The sequence below is a fragment of the Sorghum bicolor genome, chromosome 4 (genome assembly GCF_000003195.3).
Source record: "Sorghum bicolor cultivar BTx623 chromosome 4, Sorghum_bicolor_NCBIv3, whole genome shotgun sequence".
NCBI classification, from domain to species: domain Eukaryota; kingdom Viridiplantae; phylum Streptophyta; class Magnoliopsida; order Poales; family Poaceae; genus Sorghum; species Sorghum bicolor.
Window position 1 is genome coordinate 11,615,494 of NC_012873.2, and position 9,965 is coordinate 11,625,458.

Here is a 9,965-nt window from a genome sequence, read left to right on the forward strand (position 1 = left end):
GAGATCATTTTCCCAAATTGGTCCAATCTAGATTACTTGCCTAAGATATTTAACTCGGTTTGATCCAAGGACAAGCTTCTTCACACCTCCAAATAAGGGTTATCTTGTACCATGTTGAGTTAAACACTTATAGCTCATATTCTAGATCAAACACTAGGATTGCAAGCCCATAAACATGTCATATGCTACCACTAGATCAAGTCAAGCATAGAAGCAATAGTGGTACCATACAAGCATCAAATTCATTTGATTTTCATGAATGAGCCTAAGACATGTAAGGAATGACTAGATGCACTAAGCAAGTCCTTAGCATAGCATGGATGACATGTCAAACAATTTTACCTTGCTTTGCTCGAAGGAGAGGCATGTCATAAAGTGGGGGTGCATCAACACATATTTGAGAAGTCAAGTATGTTCAATTCATTCCTTAGCTTGCAAAACCTCTTCTCATCAAGTGGCTTGGTGAATATATCGGCAAGTTGATCATCGGTGCCTATACTCTCAATGCAAATGTCCCCTTTTTGTTGGTGATCTCTTATGAAGTGATGGCGGACATCTATGTGCTTTGTTCTTGAGTGTTGAACCGGATTGTTGGTGAGCTTCACGGCACTTTCATTGTCACATAGCAATGGCACTTGTTTGAAATTGATTCCAAAGTCCTTCAATGTTGCCTTCATCCATAGAATTTGTGCACAACAACTACCGGCCGCAATGTACTCCGCTTCGACGGTTGATAGTGCAACACTATTTTGTTTCTTGGATGACCATGAGACAAGTGATCTTCCCAATAGTTGACATGTGCCCGATGTGCTTCTTCTTTCAACTTTGCATCCCGCATAGTCCGAATCGGAATATCCAACAAGTTCAAACTTTGCACCTTTGAGATACCACAAACCAACATTTTGTGTATGCTTCAAGTACCTCAATATTCTTTTTGTTGCTTTCAAATGACTTTCTCTTGGTGAGGCTTGGAATCTTGCACACATGCATACACTAAACATGACATCCGGTCTTGATGCGGTTACATAGAGTAGGCTTCCAATCATAGATCGATACAACTTTTGATCCACCATATTTCCACTTGTGTCACTATCTAGGCTTCCATTTGTTCCCATTGGAGTGCTAATTGCCTTTGCATCATCCATTCCAAACTTCTGGAGCATGTCTTTTATGTACTTGCCTTGACTCACAAATGTGCCATACTTCAATTGCTTGATTTGAAGACCAAGGAAGTAACTAAGCTCTCCAATCATTGACATTTCAAACTCATTAGCCATCATGTTTCCAAACTCCTCACAAAATTCTTGATTGGTTGATCCAAATATGATATCATCAACATAGATTTGCAACACAAACAAGTCCTTCCCAATCTTCTTGGTGAAGAGAGTGGTGTCAACCTTGCCCATCTTGAAACCTTTAGAGAGTAAGAAATCTTTCAATCTCTCATACCATGCTCTTGGTGCTTGCTTCAAACCATACAATGCCTTTCTTAGCTTGTAAACATGGTTGGGTTTCTTGTCATCTTCAAAACCGGGAGGTTGCTCAACATAGACTTCTTCATTGATATAGCCATTGAGAAATGCACTCTTGACATCCATTTGGTATAGCTTGATATTATGAGCACAAGCATTGGCCAACAAGATCCTAATTGCTTCCAATCTTGCAACCGGGGCATATGTTTCACCAAAGTCAAGACCTTCAACTTGAGTATAGCCTTGTGCTACCAATCTTGCTTTGTTCCTTACAACTATCCCATCTTGATCTTGTTTGTTGCGAAAGACCCATCTAGTACCAATGACATTATGATCACTAGGCCTCTCAACTAATTCCCATACTTGATTTCTCTTGAAATTATTAAGCTCTTCATGCATGGCATTAACCCAATCAACATCTCTCAATACTTCATCAATCTTCTTTGGCTCAATGTGAGACACAAAGGAGAAATGCTCACAAAATGATGCTAATCTTGATCTAGTTTGCACTCCTCTTTGAATGTCACCTATGATATGATCCAATGGATGATCTCTTGCAATGTTTGTCGGTTGGAGTATTTGCACTTGGTTGATCATGAGATGATGTACTAGCTTGTTGATCTTGCACTTGTGTACAACTTGTACTAGCTTGATTTTGATCATGAGAACCACTTGCTTGCACATTAGAGGTAGGAAGCACTTGATCTTTGTCATCTTCAACATCAATCACCTCTCTAGGCCTTAAATCACCAATGTCCATGTTCTTCATTGCATCGGCCAATTGAGTGCCTCTCACATCATCTAGATTCTCATCTTCCTCTTGAGAGCCATTGGTTTCATCAAACTCAACATCATGCACCTCTTCAAGAGTACCACTAGCCAAATTCCAAACTCTATAAGCTTTGCTAGTAGTTGAGTAACCAAGCAAGAATCCTTCATCACATTTCTTCTCAAATTTACTCAATCTAGTGCCTTTCTTCAATATGTAGCATTTGCAACCAAAAACCCGAAAGTATGCAATGTTGGGCTTTCTTCCATTCAAGAGCTCATATGGTGTCTTCTCCATCATTGGGTGACAATAGAGTCGGTTGCTATAGTAGCAAGCCGTGTTGATTGCTTCGGCCCAAAAAGAATGACTCACATTGTATTCACTCAACATTGATCTTGCCATGTCAATCAAGGTTCTATTCTTCCTCTCAACAAGACCATTTAATTGTGGAGTGTACTTGGCCGAGAATTGATGCCTAATGCCAAATTCATTACAAAGCTCATCAACTCTAGTATTCTTGAATTCACTTCCATTGTCACTTCTCACTTTCTTGATGGTTGTTTCAAACTCATTGTGTATTCTCTTGACAAATGATTTGAAGGTTGCAAAAGCATCACTCTTGTCACTAAGAAAGAATACCCATGTATATCTTGTGAAATCATCCACTATCACAAATCCATATTTATTTCCACCAATACTTGTGTATGTGGTTGGTTCAAATAAGTCCATGTGCAACAACTCAAATGCCTTGCATGTACTCATGATGCTCTTCTTGGGATGAGTGTTGCCAACTTGCTTTCCGGCTTGACATGCACTACAAAGCTTATCTTTCTCAAATGTGACATCTTTCAAGCCTCTAACAAGATCATGCTTGACTAACTTGTTCAATTGTTTCATTCCAACATGACCAAGCCTTCTATGCCATAACCAACCCATGCTAGATTTAGTGAGCAAGCATGTTGACAATTGAGCTTCACTAGCATTGAAATCAACCAAGTATAGATTCTCATATCTAAAGCCTTTGAATATCAAGTTAGAGCCATCTACACTTATGATCTCTACATCATCAACTCCAAATATGCATTTGAAACCAAGATCACAAAGTTGAGCTACGGATAGCAAATTGAAGTTCAAGCTCTCTACTAGTAGCACATTGGAAATGCTCAAGTCATTGGATATAGCAATTTTACCAAGCCCTTTGACCTTGCCTTTGCCATTGTCACCAAATGTGATACTATCAACACCATTGTCATCATTTGGATTGATTGAATTGAACATTCTTGAATCACCGGTCATGTGTTGTGTGCACCCACTATCAAGCACCCAATGCCTTCCTCCGGCTTTATAATTTACCTACAAAACAAATCAATGTTTCTTAGGTACCCATACTTGTTTGGGTCCTTGGAGGTTAGTGACTAAGCTTTTTGGTACCCAAATGGCCTTCTTCTTTGGACCACAATTGGTGTACCAACAAACTTAGCATGCACACCCTTCTTACCCTTGGTAAGCACATAACAAGAATCAAAAGGAATGTAAGGTACATTAGCAATTTTCTTGTTCTTGTTCATTTTATTGCAATTAAGCTCTAGGTGCCCAACTTGCTTGCATTTGTAGCAATAACGACCATTGCTCTTCACAAAGCTAGGCTTGTGAGTTGCAAAAGCTTTCTTGCCCTTCTTGGGGGTATAGCCTAATCCCTCTTTGTTGAGAGAAAACCTTTGGCTACCCAAGCACTTTAGCAAGCGGGCCTCACCACCATAGGCCTTGCCTAGGGCGTGAGTGAGCTTATCCACCTCTCTTTTGAGAGTCTCATTCTCAACCTTTAGTGAAGCATCACAAATGACACTAACACTAGAAGTAGAGGTAGAGTTTGTGGTGGTGGATGAAGACCTACAAGAAGAGTTAGTGGCAACAACAATAGGTAGATTGGGTGATTCTTTAATTAAGTCACATGTTGTGCCCACATCACATGATACAACAAACTTTTCCTTGTTCTCTTCTAATAACAAGGAGTGAGCTTTCTCAAGCTTGGTGTGAGCCTTGCCAAGCTTCTCATGGGCTTCCACTAGCCTCTCATGATTAGCATTGAGCTCATCAAAGGATTGCTCAAGAGCTTTTAACTTCTTGGCCAATTCTTTGCACTTCTTGTTTTTAGATTGAATAAGAGAATCGGCTTGTTCTAACATGTCCATGAGTTGTTCATTAGTGAATTCATTTTCATCATCACTATCACTATCATGTTCATTTTCACTTTCACTTTCATCATATTGTACCTTGTGGCCCTTGGCCATGAAGCATGAAGGAGTGTCAAAGAGTGATGGCTTGTTGTTGATAGCAATGCTTGCAAGCGCCTTCTTCTTGGATGACTTGTCATCATCACTAGAATCATCATCCGAAGAAGCATCACTATCCCATGTCACAACATAGGATCCACCCTTCTTCTTCTTCTTGAAGACCATCTTCTTCTCTTTCTTTTCTTTCTTCTCCTTCTTGTTCTTCTTGTCATGCTCATCATTGTCACTATTGTAAGGACAATCCGCCACAATATGATCGGGGCTCTTGAACTTATAGCATAGCCTCACATGCTCCTTGTTCTTGAAGTGATCTCTTCTCTTTCTTGTGTGATAGCCCTTCTTCTTCATCATCTTGCCAAACTTGCGGACAAAGAGTGCTAGTGCTTCATCATCACTATCATCATTGGAGCACTCCTCATCACTTGATTCTTCCTTCTTGGCTTTGCCCTTGTTCTTGCTCTTGGATGAAGAGCTAGCTTTGAATGCTACACTCTTCTTCTTCTTCTTGTCATCATCATCCTTCTTCATGACCTCATCATCATCATTATCATTGTATTGGTCTTCGGTCATGACATCTCCAAGTACCTCATTTGGAGATACACCGGTCAATGCACCTCTAAAGATGATTGTTCTCAATGTCTTGAACCTCTTGGGCAAGCACATCAAGAACTTGTGAATGAAGTCCTCATCCTTCACTTTCTCACCAAGGCCCTTGAGATCATTGATGATGACTTTGAGCCTATAGAACATCTCCAGAATTGACTCATCATCCTTCATCTTGAAGTTGGATAGCTTGTCCTTGAGCATATACAATTTGGCACTTTTTACCGTTGTAGTGCCCTCATATGTTTCTTCTAGCCTTGTCCACACTTCACTAGCCTTCTAAAGATCTTTTACTTGCTCAAACACCTTTGAATCAATGCCATTGTATATTGTGTTGAGAGCCATAGTATTGCATTGCTTGTTTGCTCTCTCATTGTCGGTAGGGTTAGCCGGATCAAGAATCACAAAGTCATTTTCGGTGACTTCCCACACTCTATCATTGATTGATCTAAGGTACATCTTCATTTTTCTCTTCCAATAGTCAAAGGAACTTGTGCCATCAAAGAATGGTGGTTTGCCCCCAACATGGTTGAACACTATTTGAGCCATAATTTGAGCACCGAGGTTGTTAAGCCTTCACAAACGGTGACCACGGCTCTGATACCACTTGAAAGGTCCTAATATGGCTAGAGGGGGGGGTGAATAGCCTATTTAAAAATTCTACAAACTCACTAGAGCAAGAGGTTAGTAAATAACAAAGCGAAGCTTTTTGCTCTAGCTTTAAAGGGGTGTTTGCAAGCCACCTATCCAACAATTCTAGTTGTTAAGATCACTAGGCACACAAGAGCTATGTCACTACTTACACTAGAGAGCTACCTAAAGTTTTTATACAAGTAAGTAAGCTACTCTAGTTTGCGGGAATGTAAGAGAGAAGGTTTGATCTTTATACCACCGCGTAGAGGGGATGAACCAATCAATAAAATGAAGTCCAATCACTGGGAGAAATCCAATGAACAAACACAATGGAGACAAGCAATTTTTCTCCCGAGGTTCACGTGCTTGCCGGCACGCTACGTCCCCGTTGTGTCGACCAACACTTGGTGGTTCGGTGGCTAAGAGGTGTAGCACGAACCTCGTCCTCACTAGGACACCACAAGAACCTACCCACAAGTGAGGTAGCTCAATGACACGAGCAATCCACTAATGTTGCCTTTGGCACTCCACCGAGGTAGGCACAAACCTCTCACAAACACCGGGAGATGGCCACGAACAATCACCAACTCGTGCCAAAGCTCCTCCGCAGCTCCAAGCCGTCTAGGTGGCGGCAACCTCCAAGAGTAACAAGCAAACCCGCTGCTCAATGATCACTAGTGCCACTAGATGCTCAAACTCTAAGCAAATGCAACTAGGATCTCTCCCAATCTCACTTTGGATGAACAAATCTTGAACAAGGTGAGTGGGAAGTGTGGGAGTATGCTCACAATGTGTATCAACAAGTTAGAGAGTCAAGAGCATGAGCAAGAACCGGCCAAGGCCTATTTATAGAAGTCCCAACCTTCAACTAGCCGTTGGCAGTTTATCCCACAGTCTGCGTTCACACCGGACGCGTCCGGTATTGACCAGACCAGCGTCCGGTGCTCCTGACCGTTAGAAAAGTAGCCGTTGCCTCTGACACTGACAAGGCACCGGACGCTCACTTTTGAAATACCGGACGCGTCCGGTATGCACCGGACGCAAACTCAGAGAGCGTCGCAAAACTTGAGTCAACACCGGTCGCCACACCAGACGCACACACCGGACGGTCCGGTGTGCACCGGACTCACACCCAGAGAGCTCTGCAAGAGGAGTTTGCACCGGACGCCAACTCGGACGCGTCCTAGTTCACACCGGACGCGTCCGGTGTGCACCGGATGCAAACTCAGAGAGATTCACCGAGAAACGAACTCACCGGACGAGGCACACCGGACTCTACGCGAAAACTGTTTCCGCGTCCGGTGCCTCAACTCGGACGCGTCCGACCTCATACCGGACGCGTCCAGCCTGAACGCGCTGCACACAAAGATTTCTAACTTCTTCCCTTGCTTCCATGTGCCAACACCAAAGTGTCTCCACACTTGTGCACGTGTGTTAGCATATTTCAAAAACATTTTTCAAGGGTTACTTAGTTAGCTCACTATGTCCTTATGCACATGCAAGGAATCCAATCACCTAGTGGCACTTAGACAACCGTTTTCACAACGAGATTACCCCTCTTAATAGTACGGCTATCTATCCTAAATGTGATCACACCTTTTATAGTGTCTTGATCACCAAAACCAAAACCCTAAGCAATACCTTTGCCTTGATCTCCATAGGGTTTTGTTTTTCTCTTTCTTCTTTTCCAAGTTGAGCACTTGATCATCTTGTGGTCATCACCATCCTCACCATGATCATCACTTGCTTCATCAATTATCCAAAACCAAACTAGGGCTTTCAACTTGGCTTAGTTAGATACGATCTATATACATGCTTAGGATCGTATAGCGTTTATCCATCGGATCCATGGGTAAATGATAGATATTGTGTAGGCGTGGTGCTTATACCGTATTTATCTGCGATTGTACCCAATATGCCAGATCGTGGGGTGGTTCGTGATAGTGACAGCTTCATTGATTCTTATATAGTCCCCCTCTCGTGTATTGGGCTGGCAGAGCAACATTATTACAGGGGAGTGATTGCTATGTTTCTCATATTCCTTGTTAATATCACTATGCATGGGCGTAGTCTTGTCTCGCAATGATTGCTAAGTATGCTTGCACTAACTATGATAATGCTAGACTATATAGTTAAGAATAACTTAGGGAATATTCTTGTAGTTCGTTCTAATACTATGCTAATGACTTTCTAGAGTATCTAATTGAGGTGCTTATCATATTTATTATGTGGCTAGATCAGATTAGTTATCCTTGTCACTATTATTATTTCATATATCTTTTATGTGACACATATCCCTGTATGATGAGTTAGATATAATGTTCTCAATTATACATGCAATGATAGATGCTCAATCTCATATTCTATTCTGTAATCATTAGTGATGATTTCTAATCCCTTCCCAGTGGTAAAAATATAAATAACGATACCTGGAATACTTCCCGGTTAAAATGCTACATCGGTATTAATCTGTGCGCTTGCAGATCCCATTCATTATTTATTTAGAAGAGCAATTGCATATTTCAATACCGCGTCTCTTATATCATGCCGGGGATGACAACTTGGCTTAAGTGGTGTAAGGGATAGGTTTGGCATTTTTGGCACCGTTACTAGATTTAGAGAACTTAGTCTACTTTTAGTAATGATGTTAAGAATACCCAACAAGCATTTTTGGTGCCGTTGCCGGGGAAGGTTGATTACTAATCAGGAATAGAATAAAAGATTTAGAGTAATCATTCGCATCACTAATATGATTGAGCTTATCTATTCTCTCATACAGTTTTACCCCGATATTTTTCTATTTTATCTTATGCAGGGGAATGTATGAATAGAAGACATCTTCCAGGAAATTTTGTTGACAATCCTGAAGCATTATTCAAGAAGACGAGGGCCAAGCTAAAGAAATCATCAACACTTCAGCAAGAAGCTTCATCCAATCAAGAAGATCACCGGAACTTGTCTTCGGAGTTCGAAGCCATGGCGAACAAATCAATCCGCGAGTTCTCAGCTCCCACTATGGACAACATCCGCACTGGACCTGCTGCAGAGATCGATGGCAACTTTGAGCTCAAGCCTGGACTTATCAACATGGTGCAATCCAACCAGTTCTGTGGGAAGGCACACGAAGATGCTAGTGCTCATTTACAACACTTCCTGGAGATTTGCAACACATTCACCATAGCAGGAGTTTCCAAGGACGCTATACTACTTCGCCTCTTCCCATTCTCACTGTTAGGAAGAGCGAAGTAGTGGTTCTACGCTACAAAAGAGAAGAATACTACGTGGGCACTCTGCTCAACAAACTTCCTGGCAAAGTTCTTTCCCATGGGCAAGACCAATGCTCTCCGTGGGAAGATTACAAGTTTTCAGCAACAAAATGATGAATCTGTTCCAGAAGCATGGGAGCGCTTTCAAGACTACATCCTAGAATGTCCCCATCATGGAATGGAGAGTTGGCTATTGATGCAGACGTTTTATCATGGGCTCAGCAACAGTGCCCGAGAGACCATGGATGCTGCAGCTGGAGGAGCATTCTTATCACTTACTATACCACAAGCCACAGCTCTTGTGGAGAAGATGGCGTCCAATCAAAGCTGGAATGAAGAGAGGACCCAGACACGCAAGAGAGGTGGAGGTATGCATCAGCTGAAAGAGGTAGACATGCTGTCTGCAAAGCTAGACCTGCTCATGAAGAAGCTCGATGATAGAGCTGGAGACAAGAAAGAAGTTATGCACATCTACGACTCTCACATGACTTGTGAGGAGTGTGGAGACACTGGACACTCAGGCAACCACTGTCCTGAGATACTTGAGGATGAGAACTACATCAACAACAACAACAACTACTACTACAACCGTCCTCCACAAAATCAAGGTTGGAATCAACAGAGGCCTAACTACTCAGGTAATTATCAAGGTAACAATTCTTACAACAATAATAATAATTTTCCACCTTTGAGAGAGTTAGTGTCTAATCAAGAAAAGCTAATGGATAACCTATCTAAGAAATTGGCATCTAATGATAAAATACTAGAAAATATAAATAATAGAATGGATAATTTATCTACTGCCATCAAGAATCAAATTAGCTTTAATAAAATGATTGAATCTTAGTTAAATCAAATAGCTGCTGCTGTTCCTACTACTAACCCCGGAATACCATCACAACCGGAAGGATTAGAATCTGCAAATCTT